Source organism: Brassica napus, chromosome C5, assembly GCF_020379485.1.
Source record: "Brassica napus cultivar Da-Ae chromosome C5, Da-Ae, whole genome shotgun sequence".
Taxonomy (NCBI): Eukaryota; Viridiplantae; Streptophyta; class Magnoliopsida; order Brassicales; family Brassicaceae; genus Brassica; species Brassica napus.
In genome coordinates this window covers 50,092,422-50,113,221 of record NC_063448.1, presented here as the reverse complement: position 1 = coordinate 50,113,221, position 20,800 = coordinate 50,092,422, and the positions used below count along the sequence as shown (strand labels likewise).

General features: G+C 38.7%; 1 pseudogene; it reads left to right on the top strand.

The window, feature by feature from the left end:
- The first annotated feature begins 12,226 nt into the window (after positions 1-12,226).
- On the top strand, positions 12,227-14,705 carry LOC106442685 (annotated as a pseudogene).
- Positions 14,706-20,800: the final 6,095 nt, after the last annotated feature.

The following is a 20,800-nucleotide window of genomic DNA, read 5'->3' as shown; positions in this document are numbered from 1 at the left end:
CGATCTTGTGCTTTGCTCTCGCGAGGATCTGGTTTGTCGTTGTAGATGAGTGGTTAGTAGTTATTGGCTTTATGGTGGCTTTTGTCTTTCGTTCGTTTATGCCGTGACTGTAATCGTGAGTTTGTGGTTTCGACCTGTGGTGGTTTATGGTCCTCTCAAGTTCTGGGTTCTGGGTTCAACACGTGCTTTTCCATTGTCTTCAGAATGATCGTTTGTCAGTCCTCGCTATGGAGTTTGATTCTGGCTCCTTAAGTTCCTAAGTGTTTCAACTACACCTTCTCTTAGTTTGCTTTAGTTAATTTGGTCTTTTGTTTAATCTCGTGTTTCTTGTTGTCTCCGGGATGTTCGATCTGTGAACTCGCCGGCTTAGTCTCCGAAAGGATTGCGATCCTTGTCGGCTTTGCGTTGTACGATCGGTTTCGAAGGTTATAATAAATTCATAGATGACCAAAAAAAAAAGTATTATTAATATATAGAAAACGGCAGATGGCTAATTTTGACTATAAGAACATTATTTTTCGGACAAATAAAATGATATTTTATTAACAAGGTCCCATAATTTTGTTTCACATTGATTTAACAATCACCTACAACCATTTTATAGATTTCTCAGGGAATCAAAGTTGACTACATGTCGATCGATTCCGTTTCGAGGAAAAACATACACAAGCAAAGCTGTAAAGGTGTTTAAATAGCATAAAATATATATCTCCGTATGAGATATGCGGAAAATTATAAATATGTAAATTGATGATAACAAGTGATATATTTCTGTTTCAAGCGACAACAGTCAGCATACGTTATTTAGAAAACTTGCGTCTTTGAGTAAAAAACATTGACGAAATTACACATATTTAGAAAACCTACATCATTCATATGTTTCTTTATGTTACTTATCTGTCTTTAGTTTGATATTTTCAAAAGTTTCCCTAATTTCAGAATATTTTGTTCTTTATACATATCGAATACAGTGAATATAAAAAGATTAAGTCGACCATTTTCAAATCCAATAATGGATTATTAATCTTGACATGCTATAGAAAATAAAACCGTGGTCATGCATGATCTAATTAATAAATGACGTCTCATACATGATACAAGTATTATTTTCTCTAAAACTGGTGTCTCTAAAACTGGAGTATCTATTCCGGATCAGACAACCAATACAGGAGATTAAACGGATGGAGTCTCAGGTACGAAAAGGATTTAGATAACATATCTGATGACCGAATCCAAATCGGCTCTAAGATAGACCAGCTGAAAGGGCAGTACGTAGAACAGTATGTGGTGGTCTCTTCTTTCCAATGATTGATTGCAGAGAAGAACATTAGGGATTGTGTTAAGACCCCAATCGATGATAAACGCTTTGGCGGGGCAAACGGATCAAAGAGTCAAGCTAAGAAGCTGTGTCTGTGTCCTCCGGCTCAACATTTTTTTAATTACCTTTTAGCAGTCCGTCTAATAACTATTTGTCATCATGTGTCTTATTCATCAATTCATTATTCTCTTAGAGGAGGCTAGCTGCTCCAATATATATTTTTTAATTAACGTGTTGCTTGCATGCTAAATTGCCTTCAAATCCAAATAACGAAATAAATATAAGAGCATCTTTATCCTACGTACCCATTAAAGGTCTCTTAATTGTTTTTAATCGTATTAAAAAAATAAAGTTGATTAAGAAACTTAGTTAAAATACTTGAGATTTTTATGTCTCCATTGCAAGTCTCTTATTTTAGGTTCTTCAAAATAAAATAATATTAAACATTTTTTATTTTAAATTTCTTAAACATAAAAACATGATTTGAACAAGTTAAATTTGTCTGAGAATGAGCTGAAACAAAAATGATTGTTATTGGATTCACACCACACAAAATCAGCCTAGTACTGCTTGAGTTTTTGGTCAATACAAGCAAGACAATAACATAATAATTTACTCCTTTGTTCTGGTAGTAACCGTTGCCCTCGTTTGTATTCTGTTGGTTCCAGGTCGATGCTTCTTCTTTAGTGAACTCTTCAACCTTTTGTGAAGCAATTGCCATTACTCCTTTCATGATCCCCCGTGTCCTCTGTCCACTACAAGAAAACAGCAGGATACTGAGGAAAAAAATCGTCGGAATTTCGTCGGAATATCGATATTCCGACGACATACCGACGAAACAACTCCTCGGAATTTCTTCTTTTCTCGGAAATCCCTCAGAATTTTCCGACGGAATTCCGAGGAAACAAATTTCAGAGGAAATTCCGAAGATCACTAGTTTGTCAGAAATCTCCTCGGAATATACCGAGGGAGAACTTCGTCGGGATATTTCCTCGGAAGTTCATCGATCGATGCGTTTTTGGACATATATCCATCGATCGATCGGAATATACCAAGGGACATGTTCCTCGGAATATTCCAAGGAACATGTCCCTCGGTATATTCCGAGGAACATGTCCCTCGGTATATTCCGAGGAACATGTCCCTCGGTATATTCCGAGGAAAGGTGTCCCTCGGTATATTCCGAGGAAGATGTCCCTCGGTATATTCCGAACGTTTTTTTATAAACAGATCGATCGATGGATTTATGTCCAAAAACGCATCGATCGATCGAGTAAAAAATATAATTAATTTCCTCGGAATGTGAAAAATATTAATTTTTTTTTAAAAATAAAATTTTTGAAATTTAAATTCGAAAATATAAAATTAAAATTAAAATCATATTAATTAATATTCAAAGTTTCACAAATAAAAATAAAACATTCCGAGTTTTTGGAAAAAAAAAAAAAAACTACGGGTCTGGCACGTCCGGGAACACCTCGTTCGGGTACATCATTTGCATCATCTCCATCATTTGCTGGTTCAGCCTCCTGTGCCTCATAGCCCGCCTGTTGAGCCGCCATCTGGGTCTCCAACAAAGATATGCGATCATCCTTGTCCTTCAACTGAGCCGTAAGTACTTCTGGATCAACAAAGGGCGGTGGTGCAGAAGAAGGAGGAACCGACCGAGTGCGACGACCCAAACTGACCAAACGTCCCTTCTTCTTTGGAACCGACTGAATAGAAAATATCCAAATTTACAAATTTAAACCAAGAAATAAATGAATTGAACTTTTTTAAAAAAAAGAACTTACGGATTCAACGATTTCGTTGATTCGAAACCGGGACAAGTTGGTCGAAGCCGTCAAAGCGTCATCTTCGGTTTGAAGCTGAGACACTTCGTCTACCACCTGAGTTTGGACCAGGTCGACCACGTACCTTACAAGACCGTCATCAATCTGGCCGGTCTTCTTGTTGGTATACGCCCTCCTCATTAGGGCGAGATCATCAACCGGCTCGCCATCATTTTCTTCCGCCTTGAAAAAAACATAAATTAAAGAAACATTAGAAATTAGAAGAAATGCACAATAAATTATAATTCTGAAACTCAAATAATTGAAGAAAAAGCGGTTGAACTTACCATGCGATCTCCCAGAGTGGCAATAGATTGAGCACCCAAGTTATGCTTGTAGATGCCCTTCCCTTTACGGTCGCTCCTGCGGTTGGTGGAGTTGGTGGAAGAAGTTTCTTTCGTCTCTTCCTTATCCCAATGCGCACACAACTCCTTCCAGACCGTGTCGTTCATCGACTTTGGGACCTTTTAATAAAAAAAAAAGAAAATAGTTTAATAAATTAAAAAATAGTTTAATAAATTAAAAAATTGTTTAATAAATTAAATCGAACCTTATTGATTTCCCACTTCTTCTTCCACTCGTGGATCTGCTTCCCATAGTTGTCCATAACTTTATGGACGAAGTGGTGATAGATAAAGAGCGTCTCATCGGAATTCCAGTTGAACTCTTGCTGGAAAAAAAACACAATTAGTAGAAAATTTATATTAAAGATTAAAAATATAAGTAAAAAATTAGAATACTTACCGCAAACTGACGAAACCACAGAACCTGCTTGTCGGTAGGGAAGTGAGTGAAAGTCGGATGTCCCCTGTCGAGGGCCGAGTACATCATACGGTTGATCCATGCGCTGATCCCGTTCCCGGATCGGTTGAACCTAATAAAAAGAACAAACGGATAATAATGAATCCAAATTTAAAGAAAAAAAAATGTTTAATTACCATGTTTGACCCCGTCCATGTGGATACGGAGTGAGATACGGAAGATGGTCACGACCGGGCTGTTGAACCAACTCCGCAACACTCATCACTCCCGGAGGACCCGGAGGAACAAGAGCGGATGCAGCAGCGGGAGCGAGAGGAGCAGGAGCGGGTGCAGCATAGGAAGATGTATGGTTGGAGCTGTGGGGCGAAGGGGAATCCTGAAAATGGCTGGAATCCCGAGACTGGCTCCCCGTACCACCACGACCACGACGCTGTCGAGGCTGGGTCTGATCATCATGAGACGTGTAAATTAAAAAAATATATTTAATAAATACAGAAATATATAAATTAATTTTTTTTTAAAAAAAAAATCCCAAATAATTTAATCACAAAAAAGATTTATATATATTAAAAATATTTAATAAATATATAAAAATAGTTCTAATAAACAAAAAATAGTTTTAATAAATAAAAAATAGTTTAATAATTACAAAAAATAGATTTAATAATATATATATATATATATTAAAAATATTTTTAAATCCCAAATAATAGTTTTTAATCGCAAAAAAAAGTTTTATAGATATTAAAAATGTTTTGTAAAATCCAAAAAATCGAATTTATATACAAAAAAGATTTTGTAAAATCCAAAAAATCAAATTTATATAGAAAAATCGTTTTGTAAAATACCAAAATCTATTTTATATACAAAAATCGATTTTATAAATACAAAAAAATAAAAAAAATTATAAAAAAATTCTAAATCAATTCAACAAAACAAATTATTCAACCAAATCACAATTCTAAACCTATTATACAACCAAATCACAATCCTATCAATCACCCTAACAAAAATCTATCAAAACTACACAAAAACCTAACAAATAGAACCTAAGAGAGTGGGATATGGTCCTTACATGATTTGTGTAAGAGAAGGGGGAGATGGCCTGAGATATCGTCGAATTTCAGGGGGAAATCGCCGGAGAGAAGAGAGGAGTCGCGCAGAGGAAGAAGAGAGAAATGGGGAAGAAGAAGGGGCTCGTGGTTATAAAACCTAGGGTCTGACGGACATTATCCGTCAGAATTCCGTCGGAATTCTAATTTCAATTTTCGCGAAATATTTGCCCGGTAAAATGAAAATATTCCGAGGAAATACCGAGGAACTAGTGTTTGGGGTTTCAAAACATCAATTTTTTTGGCCGTATTTCATTTCTTATACAATTGTAATGCATACCATTGAGGATTCTTTGTATAGATGAGCATAAACCATGAAATAACAAATTTCAAAACTAATTGAAAGTATTCCCTTTACCGTTCATTAAAAGGTATAAGTGTTTCTCTTATGTTGTGGGATTTCGTTCATACAATCGGAAAAGTGTTAATTATACGGAAAGGAACAAATTTTTGACTTCATAATGAACGTAAGACACTTAATAAGGGTTATATAGGTGTTATTCAAACCGCAAAACGTTGTTTTCGGTTTAAAAACCCTATTTCCTCGGAATTTCCTCGGATTATTCCGAGGAAACCCTCTTCTTCCTCGGAATTCCGTCGCAATATTCCGAGGAAATTCCGAGGAACTAATGTTTGGGGTTTCAATACGTCAATTTTTTTTATAAACGGATCGATCGATGTATATATATCCAAAAACGCATCGATCGATCACTAAGATGGACCAAAGCGTAACAATGTGATCGATCGATTAGACTATCCCATCGATCGATCGAGAATCTCAAGCGTTCCTCGGAATGTCCTCGGAAAATCGTGTAAGTTTTTTTATAAACGGATCGATCGATGTATATATATCCAAAAACGCATCGATCGATCACTAAGATGGACCAAAGCGTAACAATGTGATTGATCGATTAGACTATCCCATCGATCGATCGTGAATCTCAAGCGTTCCTCGGAATGTCCTCGGAAAATCTCGTACGTTTTTTTATAAACGGGTCGATCGATGTATATATATCCAAAAACGCATCGATCGATCACTAAGATGGACCAAAGCGTAACAATGTGATCGATCGATTGGATTATCCCATCGATCGATCGAGAATCTCAAACGTTCCACCTGCCTCAGATCGGCCTGACTGCTCTACTTTCAGAGGGTGCAGTTGAGTTCCTACCCCCTGCTACCGCACTAGTAGACAAGCCATCCTTCTTCACGCCAAAATATCAGACCAAAGGCAAGGTCGTGGTTGATGAAGAAGGAGAAGATGAGGCTGCACAAGCCATTCCAGATGATTCACAACCCCATCAGCTACTCCCATCAGACTCCAGCCAGTACAAGCTGCAAGAGCTTCCACCGAACGCCACTTCACGCCAGCAACAACATTGGAGAGATCAGAGCATAAAGACAAACAACGACATGCTACACAAGATCTGGGCTGCCATTTCACGTATCAGGCCGTGTCGTTGCCAAAAGGATGATGTAGTTCATCGGGACAACTCTCCATCCAGCTCTGGTTCGGGTTCGAGTGGTACACACAGGGTAAGAAAGAGGTCCAAGAGACCCAAAGATGCAGGAACATCTGGAGCAGGGGACGAGGAGTAGGAGCTATCACCGGCCAGTATTGCCATTTGATTTCCGACCGCGCTATTTTATTTTCTTTTCGATTCTAACGTTTTATGGTCTTATTTCTTGTTAATTTTGAACTTAGTTTTTTTTATTTTTTTTTTCTTAATTATGAGTTCGTATTTCTTTTACATGGTTTCTTCGTTTTATTTGGTTGTGTTTTGAGTAGTTTTTAATTCGTATTCAGCTTTGCCTTGCTAGATAAACCAAATAATTAATATCCGAGGAAAGAGGTTATATCAAGTGTTCCTCGGAATTTCCTCGGTATTTCTTAAAAAAAAAAAAAAAATCAATGGTAGTCTCTTTCCGAGTCATCATCACCAGATGAATCTGAATCTGGATCTTGGTGAAACTCTCCAATCACTGGTTCATCCTCTACGTGAACGACGGCTTCCTCTCCAAAGTATGTTAAATCGACTACAAGGCCAACTCCAGCAAAATCTTCTGCTGCACTTAAGTTGCCGGATGTGCTTGGTTGTAGTGGGTCTTCCAGCTCAGAACTTCCCTGAACTCGGCCTCTCGGGTTGAGTCTTGTAACAGTAACCCATGGATCATCTCTGTTCCTTACCCGGGTGTACTTGATATAACAAACCTGTAACATTTAGAAAAATTATAAATTAATACACATGATGATGAATCATTCTGAATAATTAACATTTAATTACCTGATCGGCATGAGAAGCAAGAATGAAAAGATCATAATATTACAGCTTTCGCCTCGAATTTACTGATGTAACACCAAATGCATCTGTTATCACACCTCGATCTGGAGTGTTGTCGTGCCAATCACAATAGAAAACAGTACAGCGCAATCCAACCATGCCCAAATACTTGATTTCCAAAATCTCATGTATGTGTCCGTAGTATACATCATCTCCTGATGCAGAACAAACGCCAGCATCATAAGTCGTACTCGAACGTCTCCTCTTCTGAGTTGTGAATGCATATCCTCGAGTACAAAATCTCGGATATGACTTCACAACAAAGTTTGGTCCAACGACCATCTCACGTATCCAATCGTCAAATGTTTCACCTCTGGCCAAACCAGCAGACACCTATTAATAGCACATATATATATATGTTATATCAATAAATGTGAATTAGTATAAATATGTGATAAAATATATTTTAATTTGTTTAAAGCACTCACATAAGTAAACATCCATCCAGTAAATTCTCTCTGCTTCATTTCTTCTAGTTCGTCCTCTGTGGTGTATCTATACTCGAACCGCTTTTCTGCCATGAAAATCCTGTATATGATGACAATAATGTAATTAATTAAGATTTAAATTTCAACTTGTTAAAATAAAAATTTGTAAGCTCATTTATTTACCTCTCATATTGAAGAACGTCTTCGCAGTTGGTGAGCAAATATGTTTACAAATGACTGCGCTCCTGCTCAGTAAGTCGACGGTCCTTTGGTTTTCCGCTAAGTCGTCAAACGTCTGTGAAAATGTCTGGAACCGTAACATGATATGTTGCCCGTTCGCCTCTATCATCATGCCGAGCAGGTCTTCTGTTTTTGGTCTGAACTTCTGCTGGAAAGTAGTACTCGGCAAAGTTTGAAGTTTCTTCATTGATCATCTATGCGACTATAGAACCTTCCACCCTACTTAAATTTTTCACTATCTTCTTCAAATGGAACATATACCGCTCATACAGATACATCCATCTATACTGCACAGGACCACCAAGTTCCAATTCTCTTGCCAGGTGAATAACAAGATGCTCTATAACATCAAAAAATGAGGGAGGAAATATCTTCTCAAGGTTGCACTGAATCACGGCTATGTTAGTCATCAAATTTTCAATACCTTCAAGAGTCACTGATCTCGTGCATAAATCGCGGAAGAAACCACTTATCCCTGCAAATGCTTCATGAACATTTCGTGCTAATAGTTCCTTGAAGGCGAACGGAAGGAGGCGCTGCATCATTACATGGCAATCGTGGCTTTTCAAGCCAGTAAACTTTCATTCCTTTCTGTCGATACAGTTACGCAAATTTGATGCGTAACCGTCTGGAAATTCCACATCATTTGAAATCCAATCAAAGAACGCATCTTTTCCCTCTGCATCAAGTCGGTATATGGGAAAAGGAGCCCTACCATTCTCATCATCATGAAGTTCTGAACGAGCACATATATCGACTAAATCCAGTCTTGACTTCAAATTATCCTTTGTTTTACCTTGAACATTAAGGATCGTGTTCATGAGATTGTCAAAAAAGTTCTTCTCAATATGCATGACATCTAAATTATGCCTTAGCAGATGATCCTCCCAGTATGGCAGATCCCAGAAAATACTTTTTTGTGCCAGTTATGTAGTTCTCCAACAGCATCTACCGGAAAACGCTCATGTCCACCGACGTCTGGCGTCCTTTCTGCACCAAAATCTCTTAGTTGTATCTTCAAATCTTTCCCACAAATTTCCGGAGGTGGACTGTCAAACACCCTCTTGTTCTTCGTAAACAAATTCCTACTCCTACGATATGGATGATCAGGTGGTAGGAATCTCCTGTGACAGTCAAACCAACATGTTTTCCTTCCGTGTTTTAGTTGGAAAGCATCAGTGTTATCTTGACAATATGGACATGATAGCCTTCCATGCGTTGTCCATCCAGACAACATACCATATGTTGGAAAACCACTTATTGTCCACATTAGTACTGCCCGCATTTGAAAGTTTTCTTTACACGAAACATCGTATGTTTTAGCACCTTGAGCCCATAGTTGTTGCAACTCATATATTAGTGGCTTAAGAAACACATCAAGTGATCTCTTAGGATGCTCTGGTCCGGGAACGAGAATCGAGAGAAACAAAAACTCTCGTCGCAAGCACAAGTTTGAGGGTAGGTTGTATGGTGTAAGAATGACGGGCCATAGAGAATACTGTCTTCCACTCTTGCCAAACGGACTGAAACCATCAGTACATAATCCAAGGTAGACATTTCTTCTTTCATACGCAAAGTCGGGATACTTTGATTGGAAATGCTTCCACGCTTTTGCATCTGAATGATGTCTGATCTCACCATCTGTTGAGTGCTCCGCATGCCATCTCATTTATTGCGATGTGCGTTCAGATAGATACAACCTCTGCAACCTTTGCGTCAAAGGTAAATACCACATCCTTTTATATGGCACTGGAACTCTTCCACTCGTATCTTTATAACGAGGCTTTCCACAAAATTTGCATGTAACCCGCTGTTCATCCGCCCTCCAATAAATCATGCAGTTGTCGCTGCATACATCTATTACCTGATACGATAAACCAAGACCAGCTACGAGTTTCTGAACCTCGTAGTATGAACCATGAGCTACATTATCCTCGGGTAGAATACCTTTTACAAAATCAGCAATCGCATCCACACAGTCTTCAGCCAAATTATAATTTGTTTTAATGCCCATCAATCTTGTAGCAGATGATAAAGCTAAATGACCATCTCTGCAACCTTCGTACAATGGTTGCTTTCCAGCATCCAACATATCATAAAATCTCCTAGCTTCTGCATTGGGTAAATCTTCCCCTCTAAAATGATCATTTACCATCTGCTCAGTACCTACACTATAATCTACATCCGTTCTAATTGGTTCTTCTAATCTAACCGCTGGCTGAGGTTCGCTAGTACTACCATGTTCATAATCAGTTTCCCCATGATGATACCAAATTTTGTAACTTCGTGTAAACCCACTCAAATATAGATGAGTCCAAACATCCCACTCTTTAATAACCTTTCTATTTTTACAATTAGAGCAAGGACATCTTAACATACCTATTTTTGCTTCCGGTTGTCGGTGAACTAACCCCATGAATTCGGTTATACCTCGTTGGTATTCTTCCGTAAGCAATCTCGTGTTCGGATCCAAATGAGGTCGATCGATCCAAGAACGAAAATAATTTGAAGAAGACATGTTTTTTATGAATCAAATTCGTGTGTAAAGAGAGTAAGAGGGAGGATGAAGATATGGAGTGAATGAAGAGGAAGAGAAGTGCTTGTATTTATAGTTTAAATCCTGCCGACAGACCGAGGAAATTCCGACGGAATTCCGACGGAAAAGGCTAGTTCGTCGGAATTTCCTCGGAATTTTGTAAAATCCCCCAACGGCTCTCCAACGGCTATAATATTTCCTCGGAATTCATCGTTTTTTTCCGAGGAACACATTTTTCCTCGGAATTTCCTCGGAATATTCCGACGGATTGATATTTCCTCGGAATTCCGTCGGTATATTCCGAGGAAATTCCGAAGAAACCCAATTTTGTGTTTCCTCGGAATTTCCTCGGAAATTCCTCTAGATATTCCAAGGATTTCATTTTCCGTCGGAATATCCGTCAAAATACCGCTGTTTTCTTGTAGTGGTCATAACTCTGTTGTCTTACTCGCAACAACGTTAACAGTCTCACTCACCGTGTGATCTAAACCACCTTCTTTGACCTGCGATGAACAAATTTTTCTCATTTTAAATTTAACCTCACTCAACAAGACTAATGCATAGACCTAGAGAGCATCCATCATTACGCTCTAATCAAAGTTTTAATTGATTTAACTAGACGACCGTGCAGCTAAATAAGACTTAGAGAGCAACCAGTATAGCCGCAATCAGATACTAAACATGGAAATGAGAAGGAAAGTACAGATTCGAGACCAAGAAGTGTGTCTTGACTTCGAATTAAATGTGGGTTTTCAGGGGTAATTGAATACAACAACCTAGGACAATCAAGCACAGGACACAACAGAATGATAAGAAAAGTACCTTGGAAGTGAACTCCATGGTTCCTGTCTGAACAACATTCGCAGCTGATGCGGCAACAATAGACAATCTTCCAAATCCCTATTTTCATATAGAGTAAAATGAACACGATCAAATAGACAGAGATCTAATCACTTACCTCAGACATAACATAGATAACATAATTCAACTCAACATCTAATCTAAACTAATCTGATCACTATCAAAAGCATCAACCTTTAAATTAGCTCCACATCTTATCTGATCACTATCAAAAGCATCAAACTTAACTTTACCTCAGACATGACAGAGAAAACATCGATCTCCACCACCACCACCACCCTGATAATTACTCCTGGGAGCAGGACCAGGGCTTGATCCAAACCCCAATACTTTTACCTCCCTGCGAAGGAGGAAGCCCCTCCGGCTTAGACTTATTTTCAGCCATCCTCTTCGAAAAGAAACTCTCTTTATTCGCAGCAGAAGCCTCAAGCTGCGACCTCGAATAAATATCCTCCGAAGACTTCGACTTCGCCGGAGCACCGCGACCTCCCGACGCTCTAAAATCACTCGCCGACTGGCTCCTCCTCATGTCGCTCGAAGATCTAAAAGATTCATCAGCCTCCCAATCCAAAGTCTGGGAGACGAAGGAGACAAAGAAATCGAGAGAGATAGAGATGAGAGAGAGAGTACAAGACTTCCATGTGTGACGCGTGTCCCATAAGGGACGTCTCTTCCTTCTCCAAATTAAGCGACGTTTGTTCGGTAAATAAGTAATTTTTATTTTTTTTTAATTATAATTAATTTAAGAAATTCATTTAAGGGACCCCGATAATGATGCTTTAAGAGAAGAAAAAATGTGTCAATAAATATTAAAATAAATGTTAGACTCTAATTCCCTTCAAATAAAGGAAATAAAATAAGAGAAGGATATATAAATAGTGTCACCACCAAATTGCCCTAGGTTTTATAAGTCATCCCTAAATTTTCTAGGCTCTGGCCGGTAACCATCACATGAACATTGATAACGGATAGAAAAAATAGACAGAAATAAAATTATAAGAATGAGGAGGAATTATTATTCGTTATCATATTTAAGGGGGAACTAATTATATTTCTCTACAATAAAAGGAATGAGGAAAATGGAAATGAAAAACTATTCCTTATGAATATACATGAGTTGATTTCTGGTTGCATTATTGCACTCATGTCATAAATACATCTGATGATATAGCATTCATCAGAGAACTCTTAGAACGAGTTTTGGAGTACGTTGGAACTGATTATCTGTCATCTCCACTATGGGATAAATACCTTGAATATGAGTCTACACTGCCCAAGGACTTTAGCCATCTTGCAATGATTTACACCAGAATATTGGAGAATCCTATTCATAGTCTTGATAGATATTTCGACAGTTTTAAAGAATGAGCTCAAGCATTGCCTTTGTCGGAACTAAGGAGTGTTGTGGCAGTTGCTGGTACTACCAACGCTGAAGGAAAATCTCAAACTGATCCAGAGGAGTTGATAAAATACATAGAAGCAAAGTATACAAAAGCCAAAGAGTTTGAATCTAAGATCATTGGTTTTGAAACAACTATAGGAAGAAGGCCCAGTTTTAATGTGCAGCCACTCAGTGTTGAAGAGCGGGAAAATTGGCATAACTATCTGGATTTCATAGAGAGTGATGGAGACTGGTCTAAGGTCTTCCATCTCTATGAAAGATGCATAGTTGCTTGTGCAAGTTACCCTGAATATTGGATTCAATATGTATTATCCATGAAAGCAAGGGGAAGAATGGATATTGCAAACCAAGCCCTTGTTCGAGCAACTAAAATATATCTGAAGAGACAACCAGAAATTCATCTCTTCACAACTGAATTTAGAGAAGAATGAGGATATAGCTGGTGCTAGAGCTAGGCCTGGGACTTTTATCCAAGATCCGGATTCGATCCAAAAATCTGGATATCCAGAGGGGCCGAATCCGGATCTGGATAGTAAAATGTTGGATCCGTCAAAGCCGGATCCGGTTATCTTAATTTTTAAGTCCGGATATCTGGATCCGTAATTTTTATTAATAAATATTTCAAAAATAGTAATATCTATATATAAAAATTAATTTTATTTAATATATTTTCATTTTTATAATGGTATATATAAATTTTATGTAAATTTTGTAATATTATACATAGAAATAATTAAAGACATTATATATAATTTTATTTTTAAATTATTGTTAATATTTTATATATATAATAATATTATTTTTTATTTATTTTAAGGATCCAAATCCGGATCCGGATATCCGCCGGATATTACAATTTTAGAAGGATATCCGACACCCGGATATCCGATAACACCGGATCCGGATAAGAATAGTAAAATTATGGATCCGCCGAATAATGATTCGGATCCGGATACCTAAAAATTACCCGGATACCCGATCCGTCCCATAGTTAGCTAGAGCCTCTTTCAAACTACTGTATTCTGAAATATCTCCAGGACATGTTGAAGCAGTAATGAGACATGCGAACATGCAACATCGCATGATAGGAGATTCGGATGGTGCTTGCTCTGTGTATGATGATGTGATTGCTGTTGAAAAGAGCAAAAAGGACTCTATATTACTGCCGCAGCTGTATGCTTAGTATTCGAAGTTTTCATACTTAGTGTTGAATGATGCTGAGAAAGCTATGAGTATTGTAGTGGAAGCACTTGACCACGTGAAACCGTCAAAAGAGTTGATCGATGAACTGTTGTATTTGGAGTCTATTCTGCCACTTCCAAGAAACATTGATCAGTTTAAACCACTTATCGAAAATTGTATAAATCCAAGTGCAGCAGAGATGCATAACTCTTCTGCAAGTTCAGATGAGAGAGAATATCTATCATTGATATACATAGGGTTCCTGCACCGTTTTGGATATTTTGCTTCCATTATAAATGCTGAAATTCAGCATACGAAACTCTTTCTTGATCCCCGGATCAGTTCAGAGCTAAAAAGTATGGGGCAGATGAACTTCTCGCTTCAGATAGGATGAAAAGGGCAAAAACTAACAATGACGTCGCACAGCTTCAGGCTTCGTCATAAGCACAAGCATCATCAGCGGAAGCATTAACACCTGGTTACGGGCCTCAAACTTTGCAAGCCGTTCATGCACAAGCACATCAGTGGAACACTGCTTATGGCCATCATTAGGCATACCTACCACATACTTTTTATGCACCTCTAGCTGCAGCGGCTTATCCAACACACACGCTGGCTATAATCCTTCCCAAACACCTACAATTCCTTCATATACTCAGGCTCCTTCTGGTTATATTCCTCTTGCTCAGCCATGTCGTCCACCACAGGCTCGCTATGGGTATATTCATCCACAACCACAAGCATGTTGGATGTGATCAAGTCTTCATCTTATATTATTAGTTAGAAGAGTCATATATTATATAGTTAAGTAATTAATTTATGTATAAACTAAACTACTCGTATCACACACCGAAGAGATACAAATATAATTGGTAACTGCAAAACAGTTACACATGTGTATGTACGTGTCTTTACATTGGGGTGTCTCCAAGAGACATGTCCCTTAGTTAGTGTCTCATGTAAAACTATAACACTACAAGAAAACATCGATATTCTGACGGACATTCCGACGGAAAATGAAATGCTCGGAATATACCGACGGAATTCCGAGGAAACTACAGTCCGTCGGAATATTCCGAGGAAATTCCGAGGAAAACTGTGTTCCTTGGAAAAAACCGATGAATTCCGAGGAAATATTATAGCCGTTGGAGAGCCGTTGGGGGATTTTACAAAATTCCGAGGAAATTCCGACGAACTAGTTTTTTCCGTCGGAATTCCGTCGGAATTTCCTCGGTATGTCGGCAGGATTTAAACTACAAATACAAGCACTCCTCTTCCTCTTCATTCACTCCATATCTTCATCCTCCTTCTTACTCTATTTACACACGAATTTGATTCATAAAAAATATGTCTTCTTCAAATTATTTTCGTTCTTGGATCGATCGACCTCATTTGGATCCGAACACGAGATTGCTTACGGAAGAATACCAACGAGGTATAACCGAATTCATGGGGTTAGTTCACCGACAACCGGAAGCAAAAACAGGTATGTTAAGATGTCCTTGCTCTAATTGTAAAAATAGAAAGGTTATTAAAGAGTGGGATGTTTGGACTCATCTATATTTGAGTGGGTTTACACGAAGTTACAAAATTTGGTATCATCATGGGGAAACTGATTATGAACATGGTAGTACTAGCGAACCTCAGCCAGCGGTTAGATTAGAAGAACCAATTAGAACGGATGTAGATTATGGTGTAGGTACTGAGCAGATGGTAAATGATTATTTTAGAGGGGAAGATTTTCCCAATGCAGAAGCTAGGAGATTTTATGATATGTTGGATGCTGGAAAGCAACCATTGTACGAAGGTTGCAGAGATGGTCATTCAGCTTTATCATCTGCTACAAGATTGATGGGCATTAAAACAGATTATAATTTGGCTGAAGACTGTGTGGATGCGATTGCTGATTTTGTAAAAGGTATTCTACCCGAGGATAATGTAGCTCCTGGTTCATACTACGAGGTTCAGAAACTCGTAGCTGGTCTTGGTTTATCGTATCAGGTAATAGATGTATGCAGCGACAACTGCATGATTTATTGGAGGGCGGATGAACAGCGGGTTACATGCAAATTTTGTGGAAAGCCTCGTTATAAAGATACGAGTGGAAGAGTTCCAGTGTCATATAAAAAGATGTGGTATTTACCTTTGACGGAAAGGTTGCAGAGGTTGTATCTGTCTGAACGCACAGCGCAACCAATGAGATGACATGCGGAGCACTCAACAGATGGTGAGATCAGACATCCTTCAGATGCAAAAGCGTGGAAGCATTTCCAATCAAAGTATCCCGACTTTGCGTATGAGAGAAGAAATGTCTACCTTGGATTATGTACTGATGGTTTCAGTCCGTTTGGCAAGAGTGGAAGACAATATTCTCTATGGCCCGTCATTCTTACACCATACAACCTCCCCCCAAACTTGTGCTTGCGACGAGAGTTTTTGTTTCTCTCGATTCTCGTTCCCGGACCAGAGCATCCTAAGAGATCACTTGATGTGTTTCTTCAGCCACTAATATATGAGTTGCAACAACTATGGGCTCAAGGTGCTGAACATACGATGTTTCGTATAAAGAAAACTTTCAAATGCGGACAGTACTACTGTGGACAATAAGTGATTTTCCAGCATATGGTATGTTGTCTGGATGGACAACGCATGGAAGGCTATCATGTCCATATTGTCAAGATAACACTGATGCTTTCCAACTAAAGCACGGAAGGAAAACGTGTTGGTTTGACTGTCACAGGAGATTCCTAGCACCTGATCATCCATATCGTAGGAGTAGGAATTTGTTTACGAAGAACAAGAGGGTGTTTGACAGTCCACCTCCGGAAATTTGTGGGAAAGATTTGAAGATACAACTAAGAGATTTTGGTGCAGAAAGGACGCCAGAAGTCGGTGGACATGAGCGTTTTCCGTAGATGCTGTTGGAGAACTACATAACTGGCACAAAAAAAGTATTTTCTGGGATCTGCCATACTGGGAGGATCATCTGCTAAGGCATAATTTAGATGTCATGCATATTGAGAAGAACTTTTTTGACAATCTCATGAACACAATCCTTAATGTTCAAGGTAAAACAAAGGATAATTTGAAGTCAAGACTGGATTTAGTCGATATATGTGCTCGTTCAGAACTTCATGTTGATGAGAATGGTAGGGCTCCTTTTCCCATATACCGACTTGATGCAGCGGGAAAAGATGCGTTCTTTGATTGGATTTCAAACGATGTGGAATTTCCAGACGGTTACGCATCAAATTTGCGTAACTGTATCGACAGAAAGGAAGGAAAGTTTACTGGCTTGAAAAGCCACGATTGCCATGTAATGATGCAGCGCCTCCTTCCGTTCGCCTTCAAGGAACTATTACCACGAAATGTTCATGAAGCAATTGCAGGGATAAGTGGTTTCTTCCGCGATTTATGCACGAGATCAGTGACTCTTGAAGGTATTGAAAATTTGAAGACTAACATAGCCGTGATTCAGTGCAACCTTGAGAAGATATTTCCTCCCTCATTTTTTGATGTTATGGAGCATCTTGTTATTCACCTGGCAAGAGAATTGGAACTTGATGGTCCTGTGCAGTATAGATGGATATATCTGTATGAGCGGTATATGTTCCATTTGAAGAAGATGGTGAAAAATTTAAGTAGGGCGGAAGGTTCTATAGTCGCACAGATGATCAATGAAGAAACTTCAAACTTTGCCGAGTACTACTTTCCAGCAGAAGTTCAGACCAAAAACAGGAGACCTGCTCAGCATGATGATAGAGGCGAACGGGCAACATATCATGTTACGGTTCCAGACATTTTCACAGACGTTTGACGACTTAGCGGAAAACCAAAGGACCGTCGACTTACTGATCTCTCCAATGTTGTTGCTGGCGCGAAGTGGCGTTCGGTGGAAGCTCTTGCAGCTTGTACTGGCTGGAGTCTGATGGGAGTAGCTGATGGGGTTGTGAATCATCTGGAATGGCTTGTGCAGCCTCATCTTGTCCTTCTTCATCAACCACGCCCTTGCCTTTGGTCTGATATTTTGGCGTGAAGAAGGATGGCTTGTCTACTAGTGCGGTAGCAGGGGGTAGGAACTCAACTGCAGCCTCTGAAAGTAGAGCAGTCAGGCCGATCTGAGGCAGGTGGCAGTAGAGTGTTTTCTTCGCTCGGTCCTGGAATACGTAGACGTAAGTACCATCCCGATGGATCCTCGAGTGGGGACCAGCTATGAACTCCTTACTTACTAGAGAAATGACATCCATGTAGTTCCAAGCAATGTTGTTCGATCTGTCCAGTGCTACCTGCTGGTTCTCGCAGTCTACACCCACATGTCTAAGGATCCGAGTAATCACTGCACCAAATCCACATGCATTGCTCTTGGATTTGGTTACTTTCCCCTTGTATTCTGCTAAGTTTGTGGCCAGCACCGCTCCCATGTTGAAGGCAGTAGCAGGTGGGAATGTAGAGTTTCCAAATGCCGGTAGCAAATGCCTCACACCTTGGTACAGGAGGCACAACTCCCATTGCGTGACTGATGCGGCTGTGGTTGTCCCGTATAGCAATGAGCCAATGAGGCGTGTGGCATATCTCAGTACTGGGCTCCGGATAAGTGACTCCTTTGCCTGAGAAGATCTATAAACCCATGTGCCAATCGTTTCCCAGAAGTTCAACAGCTCTAAAGTCCAATAAAGACCCGATCGATCACATTCTTACGGCCCGGGCCATCTTAGTAATCGATCGATGCTTTTTTGTTCTATAACGAATCGATCGATGCGTTTTTAAAAAAACATACAAGATTTTCCGAGGACATTCCGAGGAACAATTCAGATTCTCGATCGATCGATGGGATACTCTCATCGATCGATCACATTCTTACGGCCCGGGCCATCTTAGTAATCGATCGATGCTTTTTTGTTCTATAACGAATCGATCGATGCGTTTTTAAAAAAACATACAAGATTTTCCGAGGACATTCCGAGGAACAATTCAGATTCTCGATCGATCGATGGGATACTCTCATCGATCGATCACAATCTTACGGCCCGGTCCATCTTAGTAATCGATCGATTTGTTTTTGTTCAAAAACGCATCGATCGATGCGTTTTTTTAAAAAAAAATTACGTTTTGAAATTCCGACGAAGAAGAGGGTTTCCTCGGAGTTCCCTCGGAATAATCCGAGGAAATTCCGAGGAAATAGGGTTTTTAAACCGAAAACAACGTTTTGCCGTTTGAATAACACCTATATAACCCTTATTAAGTGTCTTACGTTCAGTATGAAGTCAAAAAATTATTCCTTACCGTATAATTAACACTTTTCCGATTGTAAGAACGAAATCTCGCAACATAAGAGAAACACTTATACCTTTTAATGAACGGTAAAGGGAATACTTTCAATTAGTTTTGAAATTTGTTATTTCATGGTTTATGCTCATCAATACAAAGAATCTTCAATGGTATGCATTACAATTGTATAAGAAATGAAATACGGCAAAAAAAATTGATGTTTTGAAACCCCAAACACTAGTTCCTCGGTATTTGCTCGGAATATTCCGAGGAAATTCCGACGGATATTTTACTATCTGTCGGAATTTCCTCGGAATATTTTCATTTTACCAGGCAAAAATTTCGCGAAAATTGAAATTAGAATTCCGACGGATAGTGTCCGTCGGACCCTAGGTTTTATAACCACAAGCCCCTTCTTCTTCCCCATTTCTCTTTTCTTCCTCTGCGCGACTCCTCTCTTTCTCTTCAGCGATTTCCCCCTGAAATCCGACGATATCTCCGGCGATCTCCCTCTTCTCTTACACAAATCATGTAAGGACCCTATCCCTGTCTCTTAGGTTCTATTTGTTAGGTTTTTGTGTAGTTTTGATAGATTTTTGTTAGGGTGATTGGTTAGGATTGTGATTTGGTTGTATAATAGGTTTAAAATTGTGATTTGGTTGAATAATTTGTTTTGTTGAATTGATTTAGAATTTTTTTATAATTTTTTTATTTTTTGTATTTATAAAATCGATTTTTGTATTTTACAAAACGATTTTTCTATATAAATTCGATTTTTTGGATTTTACAAAAAACAATTTCTATATAAATTCATTTTTTTGGATTTTACAAAACATTTTAAATATCTATAAAACTTTTTTTGTGATTAAATACTATTATTTGGGATTTAAAAATATTTTTAATATATATATATTATTAAAACTATTTTTTTGTAATTATTAAACAATTTTTATTTATTAAATCTATTTTTTGTTTATTAGAACTATTTTTATATATTTATTAAAAAAATTTAATATATATAAATTTTTTTCTGTGATTAAATTATTTGGGTTAATTTATATATTTGTGTATTTATTAAATATATTTTTTTAATTTACACGTCTCATGATGATCAGACCCGGCCTCGACAGCGTCGTGGTCGTGGTGGTACGGGGAGCCAGTCTCGGGATTCCAGCCTTTTTCAGGATTCCCCTTCGCCTCACAGCTCCAACCATACATCTCCCTCTGCTGCACCCGCTGCTGCATCCGCTCATGTTCCTCCGGGTCCTCCGGGAGTAATGAGGGTTGCGGAGTTGGTTCAACAGCCCGGTCGTGACCATCTTCCGTATCTCACTCCGTATCCACATGGACGGGGTCAAACATGGTAATTAAACATTTTTTTTCTTTAAATTTGGATTCATTATTAACCGTTTGTTCTTTTAATAAGGTTCAATCGATCCGGGAACGGGATCAGCGCATGGATCAACCGTATGATGTACTCGGCCCTCAACAGTGGACATCCGACTTTCACTCACTT